The sequence below is a fragment of the Rhinolophus hipposideros genome (assembly GCF_964194185.1).
Source record: "Rhinolophus hipposideros genome assembly, chromosome: 23".
Classification (NCBI taxonomy): domain Eukaryota; kingdom Metazoa; phylum Chordata; class Mammalia; order Chiroptera; family Rhinolophidae; genus Rhinolophus; species Rhinolophus hipposideros.
Window position 1 is genome coordinate 25,022,225 of NC_138069.1, and position 15,319 is coordinate 25,037,543.

The 15,319-nt window shown below is 39.1% G+C and overlaps 1 long non-coding RNA gene across 1 annotated transcript in view; it reads left to right on the forward strand.

Moving 5' to 3' along the window:
* Window positions 1–8,008: 8,008 nt before the first annotated feature.
* LOC308491565 overlaps window positions 8,009–15,319 on the forward strand; it is a 38,313-nt gene continuing 31,002 nt past the window's right edge. The window contains exons 1-2 of the long non-coding RNA XR_013992378.1: window positions 8,009–8,147; window positions 14,876–15,012. This is a non-coding gene — a long non-coding RNA (uncharacterized lncRNA). The remainder of the gene's footprint in view (window positions 8,148–14,875; window positions 15,013–15,319) is intronic.

Sequence of the window (15,319 nt, forward strand, 5' to 3'; positions counted from 1 at the left end):
ATGTCACCTGCTGGCTCTTTAACCTTGTACCCCTCTGGGCCTTAGTTTCCACACCTCTAGATAAGAGCCACAATAATAGTAAATTTAAACATTTTCCTAAGAGTAAACTTAAATCATTCATATAAATCACCTATCTCAGGATCTAATGTTTAGTAAGAACATAGTAAAAAAGTAATAATCAAATAGTTATTATTCTCATATATTTTAGAGCCAACCTTAGGTGTCACCTTCTCAATTAAGGCACTTTTTATGACTTTGACCCGTAGAGATCTAGTCTTAAATGATAGCAATTAATATTTTTACAGCCTAATTTAGCTCTTGCCTGCACACGGTCTTGGACTAGTCCTTAACAGCAATATTTCCCGATCAGATAATAAGCTCTCTAATGAAAGAGGAGGGACCTGAGGCAAGTTGAGTGTCTTCATCACAGTGAAGCAGCTAATAAATGACTCAGTTCTTGTTTTCGGGCTCCAAGGCCACTCTGTCCCACACTGCTTCTCAGAACACTCCCCCACTTCTTCAAATGAAGTCTGGATGTGTTTTCTCGTAGATGGTACTAAGGAGAAAGCACTTTACTGGGAGGTTGTAAACAGGTTTGAGGACGTCACTGCGAAACTTATTCTGGAAATATGGGTCTGGAAATATGGGTCTGGAAATTGCCTTCTCTGAGCCTCAGTGTCCCTTTAAAATAAGATGGTAGGGAGGGTAACTGATAAGAGCTTGGGTGCTAGAGCTTAGTCAGGACTGGCGCCATCCTGGTGTTGTCACCAGTTGCATAGCACTGAGCAAGTTACAGGACCTCTCTAAAGCTCAGTTTCTTCAGGTAAGGTGAAGTTATTGACACCACGGCCCGGGCGATAGTGCCAGGCCCCTGGCTGTGTGTTGTTCCTGGTATGTTCAGCATCTCCTGTAGCTCTTACAGCACAATGGGAAAGGACACAGGCTATGGAGTCAGACTCTACTTGGATTTTAAGACCCAGTCCATTTCTTACTAGTGGTGTGACCTTGGGCAAGTGACTTTGTCCATCTGATTCTTAATTTATTCATCTGTAGAATGGAGGATTTGATAACGCCTACTTTACAGGGTTGTTGTGAGGATTGAAGCAGGTGTTATTAAGTGTTTCGTATATTGCCTCGCATGTGAGTATTCAAATGTTAGCTGAAGTACATCATATTGACAATATCTATGCAGCTACAACTTCCATGATCTCCTAGTTATAAGTTGAAGCTTTGGGAAGAAGTAGAAGGCTGGGGAACTTGGTAAAGCCATCTGTGGGTAGGCGTGGAGTAAATAGTATCCTCAGATGAAGCCTGCCAGACATCTGTCCACAGCCAGTGCAGTGGCCTTTGAAGGAAAACAAATGGGATGTGGCAGGCTTTTGGCGTCCTTCCCTAGGACCTGCATCTTGGCACTGCTGCCCAGACCTTCGCAGACCAGCTGGCCAAATGAAGTCCAGCTGACTTTCTCCCCACCTCGCTCCTCACATTACCAAATGGAGGAGAACACACAGAGGGTATATGCAAGGTGTGATGAAGCCTGAGATCCTGTAATCAATAATGAAATGCAACATTGATGAAGACTTTCTGGCGGGAATAAGGGAGGCCAGGAAGTAATGGCTACTGGGAATGAGTGTTCTTTGCAAAAGTACTTCCCTTTTATTCAAAGTGACCTCTGATTAGATGCATTTGAACAGAACCCTCAGGTGATTCACATTCATGTTTGGAAAGCACTAGGCTAAAGAATTTCTAAGGTCCCTTTCTAGTCTAACTTTTTAGGACTAAAAGGATTTAGAAGACTAAGAAACAAAAGCAAAACAGCTTGGGTGATATTGATATTTTATTCTCTCTGAGGAAAAAAGAAAGTATTTGTGATATAGATTGCAATGCCCCCTACAGATATAGTCAATAGGATTTCTTTTTTTGTTAGTTGAAAATTAGGGAGGCAAAAAATGCCCAGGGATACAAGATTACTTATTGTATTTTGTGATCTTATAGCTCTGTTGTAGTTTCCAGCCATCTCCTTTTCTACCTCCTTGGATCTTCCCATCTGTCAGCTTCTCAAGGTTGCTTTCAAGAATTATATTAGAAACAAGCTGGAAAAAGGAAGTAGAAGGCAATGCTGAAAATGCCAGTGACAGTGGATGACAGCACTGCCCCAGAAAGTGCCCCCAAATAGGCTGGGGATTTAGTTAAATGAAGCCTAGAACAGTAAGTGGGTTCCAGGTGACTGATGACATGGTTGAATAAGTACGGGAAAGGGAGTTACTGCATTCATATTTTAAAAATATTTCTCCCTCATTGTAGCCCAGTATCTGTATGCAATGGGGCTTATTACTAGTGAATTTATTCTTTCTTTAATCCTTTCAACAAATGTTTATTGGGCATCTATTAGGTGTCAGGGGCTGTGCTGTGAAAAAGGACAGGGGTTTCATCTTTTGTTTTTAATAGCTTTATCAAGATACAAGTCACGTGCTATACAATCTACACATTAAAAGTGTAGAACTCAATGGTTTTATTGTATTTACCAATATATGCAACTGTCACCATAGTCAATTTTGGAACAACTTCATCCCCTCAAAAAGAAATCCCATACCAGTTAGATATTGCTCCCATCCTCCGCACCCCTCCCAGCCCTAAACTATCATTAATGTGGTTTCTATCTACAGTTTTATCTGTTCTGGTCATTTTATATGAATGGAATCGTATAACATGGTCTTTTGTGACTGGCTTATTTCACTTAGCATAATGTTTTCAGGGTTCATTCGTGTTATAACACACATCAGTACTTCATTCCTCTTTATGGTAAAATACTCTGTTATTTGGATATATCACATTTTTCTTATTAATTCAGTTGATGGACATTGGGTTGTTTCTATTTTTTGATTACTAAGAATAATACCGTGTACACATCTGCATACAAGTTTTCTGTGTTTTAATTTCTCTTGGATACATAACCAGTAGTAGAATTGCTAGGTCATATGGTAACTCTACGTTTAATCATTTGAAGAACTCTCAGACTGTTTTCCAAAGTGGCGGCGTGAAACTTCACACTTGGCGAACTTAAAGAAATAGAGTCACATTGGAGTTGGCAGTGTGTGGGACGTTTGACAATATGTAGTCTGTCTCTCATCACCCCATCCATTTCATTCTTCCCACCTCCATCTGTATGGGCTCCTCAGAACATCTCTTTCAAAATGTTATTTCCCTGCTCAAGAATCTACCATGGAAACCCGATGACTAGTCAGATTAAACCCTCAAGGATATGATTCTCAAGGCCCCCATATTTGTGACATAAATAGAGCATAGTGGTTTGAATATAAAACTTAACATGAAAAAGACTTAGGTTTTAACTCAGCTTTGGAACTTGATTTGCTTTAAGTCTTTGGCTATATAATTAAATTATTTCTGCCTCAGTGGCCTTGTCTCTTAAATAGATTGCTATGAAGATTTTAGTAGAGAATGTTTAGTATAGTTTCTGGCACATTGTAAGTACTCAGTGGATAATGATTGATATAATATCAATGTAAAATAATAAGTTGTATTTCTGTATACTAGCTTCAAACATTTGAAAAATGAAATTTAAACATGACATTTACAAGAGGATAAAAGATAGCCATAAAATCTAGGGTTAAATTTAACAATAAAGATATGTCAGACCTCTCTACTAAAAACTCTAAAATATTCTTAGGAAATTTAAAGAAGACCTAAATAGATGGAGGTAACATGTTAATGAATTGGGGGATTCAGTATTGTTTCCATTAAGCACAATCCAAAATAAAATTGCAAGGCTTTTTTTTTTTTGGAAACAGAAAATCCTATTCTAAAATTTACATAAAAATGCAAGGACTATACAACATTCAAAGCCATCTTGAAAAAAAACAATCAGATGAATTATATTATTTGATATAAAGAGTTATAAGCCATAATAATCAAGACAATATTTATATCAACGTAAGGATATACAAGTTGAGTAATGGGACAAAGTAGAATTCAGGAATAGATCAATACACGTATAGTTAATTTCAATAAAAGCTCAAAGGTAATTCAATGAGAAAAGGAAAGTCCTTTTAACAAGTGGTGCTGGAATAACTGGATAAACAGATGGAAAAAAATAATTCTTACCACCATTCACAAAATTAATTTAGATAAATTACAGACCTAAACAAAAACGTTACAACTTTTAAGGTTTTGAGGTAAACATAGAATAATATATTTATAATCTTCGGGTTGGGAAAGGTTTTTCGAGAGGAAAGAAAAAGCATTAACTACAAAAAAAGTGATACATTGAATTTCACCAAAAGAAAAAAGAAAAATCCTCTGCTCATCAAAAAGAAATAAGTTTAGCAACAATCTGGGGAAAATATTTACACTGTATATTTTACAGTGAACTGGATCCAGAATAAATAAAGAACAAGCCAAAAATAAAAAGAGAAGCCGTTTTTTTTTTACAGTTAGGCAAAATATTTGGACGCTTCACAAGAAAGGATATATGCATGGTCAGTATGCCCATGAAAAAGTACTTGACGCCATTATTCATCAGAGAAATGCACATTAAAAACACTCCGTTGTAGCAACACCAAATGTTGGGGAGGGTGTGGATGAACCAGAGCTCTCATATTGCTCAGGGAAGTATTTATGTATGTTCCCTCCACTAGTAAACAGTTTAGTAGTTTCTCATAAAGTTCAACATAAACCTATATCTAGTCACCCAGAAAATCCACTTCTAAGTATTTACCCAACAGAAATGAACATATTATTTTCACAAAAAGATTTGAACAAGAATGTTTACAGCAGCTTTACTAATAAATAGCCAAAAAGCTTTACTAATCATAGCAAAAGGGCCATAAACAGGATAATGGGTGAAGAAATTGTGGCATATTCATACAACAAAATACTCCTCCGCTGCATGAAGGTAACAAACTACTGATCCTTGGTATAATGTGGATGAAGCTCAAAGAAAATTATGTTGAGCAAACCAATGAGAAACAAATGAGAACACACTATGATTTTATTTATGTGAAGTTCTAATTCATGGTGATAGAAATCGGAACCACAGTTACCTATGAGGAGTGGAATGACTGGAAAGGGATGTGGGGGACTTTTCTAGGGTAATGGGAATTTTCCACGTATTGATTGCAGTATTGGTTACATGGGTGTATCCACTTGCGAAATTCATGTAGCTGTGTGCTGACATCTGTGCATTTCTCTTCATATAAATTTCACCTCAAATAAAAAGATAGACTTTAATCCATCCTTGGAATTTCATCAGCTTTGTGTACTTGGCAAACTAAGTCATCTCTCTGTTCCTCAGTGTCTTATCTCTTTAATGGATGGTTATAGGATATGAAGAGAGAATGTACGTTAAATGTTTAGCTATTTTTGGCATGTCATAGGCACTAAGAAGGTGCATTGTATCAGTAATGCAACTAAACCTCCAACTAGCCAAATAGGTGCTGTAGTCAAGAACCTGACAGGTTTTGCACATTTCCCTTCTATTATTACTTTCTCTATGCATTTGCTTCTGCACGTCTTCTAGTTTGGAACCTCTGAGTTACTCATTGATAATTAAGGCAGCACTTGCTGCCTGCCGAGTGCCTGGATGATCTTGGACAAACCCTTTTACTCCTTTCAGCTTTCGTTTTCTCTTCTCCTTTCTCATGCCTGTACATTAGCATCTTCTGTTCCATCCGTGTTGTCACCCTAATACACCTTTTTAAAACGCAAACAGAATCCCTGGTGAAATTTTTAAATCACACTGATGCTTGGTTCTCACTTCTACAGATGCTCATCTACTTGATATGGTAGGGGGCCCAGGCATTGGCTGCTTTTAAAAGCTGTCCAGGGATTTCAATATGATGGCAGAGTTGAGAACCACTGGATCAGGTGGTCTTTAAAGATGGGATTCTACAAGCTGAAAGCATTCAAGCATTTGGTGAAGCCACACTATTTTATCATTGTTGTTACTGATATTGTTGTTGAATTACAATATGCTTAGGGAGGACACAGAATTTCCAACTAGACACCAACACTGTGCTTCCTACTGCCTCATACCCAGCTTTTCCACCTCATCTTCCTGGGCTGTTATGCTAGTAGACTTTCTTATTATGGCTGTATTTGTAGTCTTTGGTTCTAAATATATTCAGCGCCTACTATAAGGAAAGGATTTTTTTTTATGTTCCTATTTGTAGCCATTGTTATTTGTATTGTCCTCTTTGCTGAATGGAAGCCATGATTTTACGCATCTGGAAAGGCGAATTGTGATACTGAATTTTGAATACAGTCTCTCATCCTGTGGCAAGTTGGCTAGAAAATGGCCCCACGCAGCTATTGTGTCTACCACTGTATCAGCAAAGTAAGGAAAAGGAAATCGGATATAAAACCTTCTGATTAGCAGAAAGATTTATTTTTTAAAAAAGCCTGGAAGTCGCTGAACAGATGAAAAAGTAGCTTCATTCTTTCTACCCATGTATAATAAGGTATTACATTGGGGTGGGGGAGATGAGGTCCCTGACTGCATTACAAATAGCTTGAACAGGTGGGCTGATTTGCAAGGATAATGACAGAATTCACAAAGAGAGAGAAGAATGGGATACTGGAATTGCCCCTGAGCCTCCTTCAGTTCAAGGGAACTGGACTAATACTCCCCTCCAGTGTTAAGTGAATGATTTGCTATCATCCAATTTTCCAGAATGGCTGACAGTGTAATCTATTTCTCAGAAACTCAGAAGTAGATATAGATGGCACAATTTTTACTCTTATGTGGGGAAAAATAAAAGAGTAAATCCTATGATGATGGAAGTAGGTGATCTCTCATCTCAGCCATCTGAGTCCATTCAGTAATGTGACATGCCTCCACTCTCCTTAATTTTGGTTTAAAAAAATTCTGCTGCTTCTTATGGAAAAACCCTCACTCCTTTTCCTGCCCCATGACTTCTTGTGCTTAGCAAATAAAGCATACCAAATCTTTCACACCAGTGCCTAGTCAAGGTGAAAAGATATCTTAGATTGTCTATGATCCTGAGGTAGTTAAATGCGTGATATTCTCAAGTCCCTTCTAGCCACCTGACATACAGCATTTGTAGAGTCATTTGGAAATGAACAGCTCAGATATTACTGGCACTCACTACATCATAGACAGTTTTAAAAAATTTTTTGGACAGGTTTTGGAATTTCTAGTACCCATGTTCTAGTACCCTAGTACCCATATTCTCTTTTCTAAAACCATATTTAAAAACCTAATCCGTTTTCAATATGATAGAACTTCTAAGTATCAGGTAAAACATGATAACTGGTGGCTCAGGTGGTTAGAGCTCTATGTTCCTAACTCCGGAGGCTGGCGGTTTGATTCCCACATGGGCCAGTGGGCTCTCAACCACAAGGTTGCTGGTTCAACTCCTCAACTCCCGCAAGGGATGGTGAGCAGTGCCCCCTGCAACTAAGATTGAACACAGCACCTTGAGCTGAGCTGCCCCTGAGCTCCTGGATGGCTCAGTTGGTTGGAGCACGTTCTCTCAACCACAAGGTTGCCGGTTCGACTCCCTCAAGGGATGGTGGGCTGTGCCCCTGCAACTAGAAAACGGCAACTAGATCTGGAGCTGAGCTGCGCCCTTCACAACTAAGATTGAAAGGGCAACAACTTGACTTGAAAAAAAAACAAAAAACGTCCTGGAAGTACACACTGTTCCCCAATAAAGTCCTGTTCCCCTTCCCCAATGAAATCTTTAAAAAAAAAAGTTTAAAACATGATAACTGTTTTCAGGTCTTAAATCTTTCTTGAAGGAAGGCAGGGAATAAATAAATGGCTGTTGTTCTATTTAACAGATTTAGATTGCATTAACTTTTTTTTTTTTTTTTTGCAACCTCATTTTTCCTGTTCAGTGAACTCAAGTTTTGTGGCTGGTTAATTCTGTCACTTGAGAGTGCGATTCAAATGAAGCCAGGCTGACTGCCAAGCCTTCCATGGTCACAGTCCACAGCCCTCTTTCTTGCCAGTCGTCAGCGCATAGACCCTGGTTATAATAGAGATTGAGACATGCTTGGTTCATCCCACACTGCAAAAGCAAACTTGGGGCCATGGGGAAAATAAACTGGTTCTAGCAGTTTGGGATAATAGTTCTGAATCTGTTTGGAATGGCTCAATGACCTTGGTAAGTTATCTAAACAGGGCTTTTGGAAGTTGTCGTAAATTTTAAATTGACACAGCATACTCTCTTTACCCATATCAATGTTCATATTAAGCATCATATTGTTTTAGGAAGGTGGGCGCAGTGTTACATTTTTGGATGGGTAGAACGGTCATACCTTTTGAGCATTGTTTAAGTGTTAAAATTTCACTTCCATTTCCTTGTCTTCTCCACTGAGGATTTTTGTTTGTTTGTTTGTTTTTTTCTTGTTGTTGTTGTTTTGGGTATGAAAAGGTCACTTTCTTTAACTGTCATATGACTTTTAGGCATGTATTTAAATCCCCACTGTATTATAAGCACACACAAGAGCTTTATTGTTTATTTTTAGTAATAGACATGGGCATGGACAGAGTTTAAAAAACCAAGATTGTAGCTATGAAATCATGTTGTAATCTGGAGGATAATAATCTAAGATCTTAAGATATTAAACTGTTCTAGCCATCTAGCACTGTACTAGGAGGTCCTTGCTTATATTCAAACCCATAAAAATGTTGCTATTATCTTTGATTCTTCACTTCTCACCTATCATATTTGGGCAAGGTCGCGCATATGATTAGTGTTGCTTATCTTCTGGAATCCAGGTCAATGTTGCAAATACTCACTATGCATGTTTCCATTCACCTCCCTACCTGTGGCACACGTCATTGACTACAGCACTCCTTCTTGTCAAGCCCAGATGCAGTCAGAAGTACCTCTCTATATAGCATTATAGACATACCAGTTGGTAGTTGGCATCGGAATGAAATATCCTCATTTTAGAATGGTCTTTCAGGATTAGACCACCTGGATTCAAATTCAAGCTCTGCCTCTTCCTCAGCATACTATTTGTGATATTACGCATAATATGTCCTCAGCATAATTTCTCCATGTCTCAGTTTCCTCATCTACAACATAGAGATAAAAGTTGTACCTACTCCATAGAATTGTTGTCAGGATTAAATGAGATCACGTGAAAATGTGGGGACAGTGACTACACAGAGTACTTAATAAATGGTCGCTCTCAAGTGAACTCAGTAGCCCTTTCCTTTATGTAGTAGCACATTCAGATATACAATTAAAAGCCTATTTAATAATTCAAAGCCAATATGGGCATTAGGAGTAACATATTTGATAATTACAGATGTTCCCAAGGGTGCGTTTGTATGTTTGTGTCACAGTTGATTCCTATGTGCATTTGGGGAGATGAATCTAGAAGGATAATGATGTATGTTCCTAGAACTTCCTATTTTAGCTAGCATTTGAATAGGACCATTTGGTAAACATGTCACTAAAATATCCTTTCCAAAATAGGCACCAATCTGGCTAATGATAGTGCTCAGCCATTAACCTCAATTTCTTCCATCTTCAGTTCTATTTTCAGAAGCACAGAAAAATTACCACTTGCTTTAGGAAGCAGGAGTCAGTCATGCTGACCTTTCTGTTGGCATTTGATTAGGTCTTTCTGTTTTCCTGATCGACTCTTGGCCAGACAGCCTCTGTCTTTAAGCCTGTCTTTAGAGAACCTCTATGCTCCATTTCCACGCTTGTTTCAGATACCTCTGCTCAGATGCTGTTGCCACTCTCATGGATGAAAGGAAACAAGCAGGGGGCAGAGTGTGTGTGTGTGTGGGGGGGTATTACTTGTGGCAGTGTATTTATGTGTGTGAGTGGACACGAGTTCATATTGAAGATGAGATTGTGTGTACATCACAGTGTCTGTTGGGTGAGGGAACGTGTCCCTACGTGTGTCCGCATTTGTATGTTTGCACATGTGCACCTTTGAGAATGTAAAGAACAGCCACTCCTCAAGTGGTTATTTTCTTTTTAAACTTTCAGTCTGTTCAATGTTATTGTGCGTTTTCTTTCTCCCTTCGCCTCCTTTTTCATAGTCCATCTCTTATCACTTTTCCTTCCTCAGCTCCACAAGTTTTACTTGCTCAGATGGTTACTACGACTCAATAATCTGAACTGTACCCTCCTTCTTGTAGAGCTGAGAGCCTTTTGTATTTACCTGAATAGGGTTTCACATGTTGGATCTACCTAGTTTCTCACTGGTTCTGTGCAACATAGCTCATGTTTACCAGGGCACATATCACTCCAGGTTTTCTTGGAAAAAAACATGCCTGAAACCTTGAATTTCAACTCTTCTCTGCTGCTCCTTATAATTATGACCCCTGAATGGTGATGAATTTGAGGCCCGTAGTTAGGGAGTCAGAACTAGAATCTGGTTGGTGGGTGTTCTTTTTACAAAGTCACTTCTATGGAGGGTTGGGGGGAAAATCCAGATCAGACATAGGTGGGGAGGGGTGTCTATCAATAAAATACTTCTAGAATATTATTTCACATCCTAGCCCTTTCCTAAACCCCAACATTGTTGCTAAGTCTTTGCCTATCACAGGCCTTAGTAGAGATCTTTTGATGGATTGATTATAATCTCAGGGCTTTAGTGAGCTGTGTAGCCTTTCCTTTTTCAGTGACATTCCTTGGAGAATTAAGTTTTGGGTAGAGGAGTCTTGCTTGCTTCATACTTAGTACCCATGTTGACAACCTACCCTGGCAAAATAAGTAGTAATATTAATAATTATGGCAGGTCATGAACCAAATCTGTCAGTATCACAAAAGATTCATGCATTCTGCACTCCGTACGTTCTGTTTACCGTTTTAATAATTCAGCATCTCAGAGCTCTGTTAGAGAAATAACAACGGAGTTTATTAATGATAACAATTATGAATATGAAATTATACAAGGTATCGTTTACATAATGCAAATAAGAGAGTTGATTACACACTTAGAGAGCAAGAGGTTCTGACTTGTCAGTGAATTCTAAACCCATACATTTGCATTAGGAAAGTGGTTTTTTGTTTTGTTTGTTTTTTTGTTTTCTGGCAATGACATTCACCTACCAGGTATCCATGGAAGGAGTACTACAGTACTCAGCTTAGGAATCCAGAGGATATAGGCTTAAATATGACTGCTTTACATCTGACTCACAGAGTGACTTAAGTTTAAAGCTTGTGCCTGACAAATATAAAGCCCTTTGCATTTCACAATTTTTTTTCCTGTACATGGAATCATTTAAGACTCAAAACCACACAAGGGAAGAGAAGTCAGGTTTTACTCTTGAAGGAATAAAACTAGTGGATGCTTTTGAAAATGTTGCCTCAGCTCACAAACAGTCCCCCTGCCATGGGAACGAAATTCACCTTCTTCTATTGGGTCACAGAAGAGGGCCTCAGGCATGGTATCTACAAGTGATATGCCCTCTATTCACACCCTTGGGGTCTGGGGAAGACAATTGGCACTAGTTTGGCCAACCAGATCTTTGGCTGGAAATTAGACGTGGAAGCGAGAATGAGAATTGAGATTCAGTCTCTCCTGGTGGTTGGACCTATACCATGAAAACTTGGGTTAGCTTGTCTTCTACCAGGCTGACTAGGAGAAAACAAAAGACAGAAAAGAGGAGGAAGCAAATTCACCGAAAGAAGTAATAATGAAAGAAGAAGTGAGTTTTCTTCCTGAAGTCCTAGCCTGCAGTCCATTTTTAAGCTCCCTTATCCACTACTTTTGATATCCTGCTGTGTTCCTGCCTTTAGCTTCCATGAAACGCCCATGGATCCTTGAATGAAACTACTTGTTTTACTATTTTTGATTAAGGTAGCTTTAGAGTATGTTTATTGTTAATAAACAGAGTCTCTATTAAGACAAATAATTCGCCTACGTCACAAAGCTGGGGAGTAGCACAGAGAGAGAGAGAATTCAGGTTTCCTCACCACTTCTCTGCAGCTTTTCTATAGCTCTGCAGCTGCTGCGTGTATTTCCCAGTCCTCAGTCCTCCATCCGGGACCAATCCAGCCCCGTTAGGCGGGTGGAGCCCACCACAGGTTTCTCAGGTCACAGAGTTTGGAATGAGAGCATTCTGCTTTGCTTCTAGCATGTACAGATGTACTCTATCGCGATGCGCCTTGATTCATTAAAATTCTCCATGAAGGAAATGCAGCCAGCTGCCATTCTCCTTGCTCGTCTTCTTTCCTGGTGTCACTAGCACCTCATTGCACTTGGCAACGTTCTTGACGTGAGTGACATTAGCCAGAGCACAAATCAGGTAGCATCTGCTGAGGAGTAAGAAAAAAGACTCACACAAACATTTATAAAAGGGAAAACAAAATCGGGGTGACATCCAATTGTCTTTTTGATAGACTCTGTTTCCGGGTTTGTGTTTAGGATAGATGGCTCCATTTTTTGGTGTTCCAATTTCACTGTTTTAAAGGTGGTCTCTAACTTTTATCTCAGAGGGAATTCATACCACTGAATAGATATGGCAGGAGAACATGGGGTTATAACTGGAATCACCACGTGGCCCGGTTTGTCTAGGATAATCTCTATTTGTAGCTGTTGTCCTGGCAAAATTTTAGTAGGAACCCTTTCCTTCTCAAACATTCTCTGATTTGGATGACAAGTTATTTGATTACCCCAATCTTTGTCCCCATTTGACAAACCACCTACCAATGATATTTACTGAGGTCCTACAATACATGATTGGAGGAGGTGTGTGTGTGTGTGTGTGTGTGTGTGTGTGTGTGTGTAAATGTATCATGATCTCTGTCTTTAATGAACATTCTTCCAGTTTAGGGTCACCACAAAAGCAAAACTGAACTGAAAGTCCAGGAAACAAAATCTTTGTAATTGTGGGACTGGAGAGTGCAAGTCAATTGGTTCTCAGTTTACCTGTGGGAGGCAGCATGAGCATTGGTCAAGGAAAGAGAGTCTGGACACATATAACTTGGGCTCACATTCCAACTCTGCCACTTGCCAGCTGCGTGACTATAATTCACCCGTCTTCACAAGCCTCTGGTTTCTCGACTATACATGTGGATGGTAACAGTGCTATCTTCCTTTTGGAGTGTTGTGTGTGTGGATTGTGTTGTACGTGGAAGGTAATTAACATAGTGCCCAGTGCAAACTAAGAACTCAGTAAATAAGAGCTAAGGTAGGATTCGTAGCAGCAGGTTCTGGATTGAAAAATCTTTAGAATGAGCCCTTGTCTCTGTCATTCCAACTCTGTCACATATCTGATAGGGCTAATCATAGAATCCCAGTGTTGTAAGACTGTACTGTTATCCAGCCGCATCCCTACCACTCAGTGGTGGATGGTTGGTAGGTAAACAACATTCCTCAGACTCATTCATCACATTTCTTCTCGACATTTTCAAGTAGGCTTGTGCAGCAAGGCAAACTGTGTTGTGGGCTTAGGAGAACAGATGGTGTCGGAAGAATCTAGCATGTGATGGAAAAACATGGTAGGTTCCCATCCAGCACAGGGAGGGGCAGGAACAGTGTGTACTGAATAATTCCTCCTTCCAGGTGGTGGGGATGGAAAAAAGAAAGGAGATAGTGGGGCTCCCAACAACAAACTCCATGGAAAAAGTATAGACTGCTACTTCTCTAGAATTTCCTCCCTGGACCTAGTGAGGTACTAAATTTTGTTAAATGCTGTTTGAACACATTTCTTAGAAATGTACTAGGGACTCTTTCCATGAATCAATTGAAAAGTTTGAGACATCTTAGGACTTTGGTCAAAGGACATGGGCCCCTCAAAAAAACAAATAACCAATATGTACTTATTTAAATTACTATTATTATTATTTAAACTAATGCCTAGCATTTATTGAGCTCTATAGGCCAGACTGAGCTAAAACCTTTATAAGAATTATCTCATTAAGTGTTTACAACCACATTCTGACACAGGTGCTGTATGCAAACCAGTTTGCTTATAAGGAAACCAGTTTGAAGAGGCCTAAGGGTCACACATTTACCTAGGTCAATCTGATTCTGAATTTTAGGCTTTGACTATTACGCTCTGTGGTATGATGAACTTGCCCTCATAATAATAGATTAGGAACGAGGTAATTTCTTTGATGATCATTGTATTCAAGGATGGATTACTATTGAATTATAGTAAGAAGAAGAAGAAGAGGAATTATAATACTGGGGGGTCTAAAAGTGCGTTTCTGGTTTGGCTGAATCTTCCTCTTGTTCCCAGTCTGAATTATACAAGCTCTGGCCTTAGAGTTGGGCAGCTAGTCTTGTTTCACAGGGAAGATCTTTTATCTTCCTCTGGAAAACATTCCAAGACTTTAGCACTATTAAAATGCCAGAAAGGTCTTCCTGATTTTGAACCTAAGGTAATGGTATGTAGCCTAATTGATGATATGAGGTAGGAATTTGAACACAAGCTCTTTTGGTTGTATTGGGGAAGACACTGGTTCCTTATTTTTTTCTTTATTTCTATTCTATAGTTCTATAAATATTTATGGTATGAGGTCTATAGACCAGGCTCTGCGGAGCATATAGAAGGCACAAAGTCAAAGAAAATGCCTATCCTCATTAAGTTAGTTATCTCGCTTTTTCTTAGAAAAACAAAAAAAAGATTATGAATCCCTGCCATATTCAATAGTGGGTGTATTAACTGCATTTTGCCCATCATCTATATTTAAAATTATTTCCTTGCCTCTCTTTCTAAATGTATCCTCATGCTGTCTCATGATAAAACCACAGAGACATCAGTAATATAGTGTTTAATGGCTGATTGCCTCGATTCAGAAAGATAAGAGGGTGACAGCTTTGCTGAGTAAACCAGAATAAGTTGTTATATTTCTCCAAGCTTATTTACTAGTTTAGAGAATGACCCTCCCCCTCCCTCCTTTCTCTGCAGACAAGCCACCAATATCAAATTAGTTTTCACATGAAGATACATCTGTCCCAGAGTTGAACAAGCCCCTGGAGCCAGAAGACTCTGAAGGGTTGGTCTTAAAGAACAAGCTTCGTCTCCTTTTCCCTGTCTACCTGTGGGTGAGTCACCTTATCTTCTGTTAAGTGGGAATGCCCTGCCTACCATGTCCTGTCTGCCTTGGAGATAACACAATGTTAGGATCCAGTGGGAGGGATTTGAAAGTGCTCTACGGATTCAAGGTTTTTAGTTAAATGGAGCTTAAATCTAAGCCACTTAATGGATAGGTGTGAAATAATTTCAAACTATGTACATGAATATCTTGCAATATTAGATGATTTCTAATCATCTAATGGGCTGTATGGGACAAGTATAATAGATGGCAATGTGAAGTATTCTCTGAATTCAGACGCCACTGTGACAAAACAT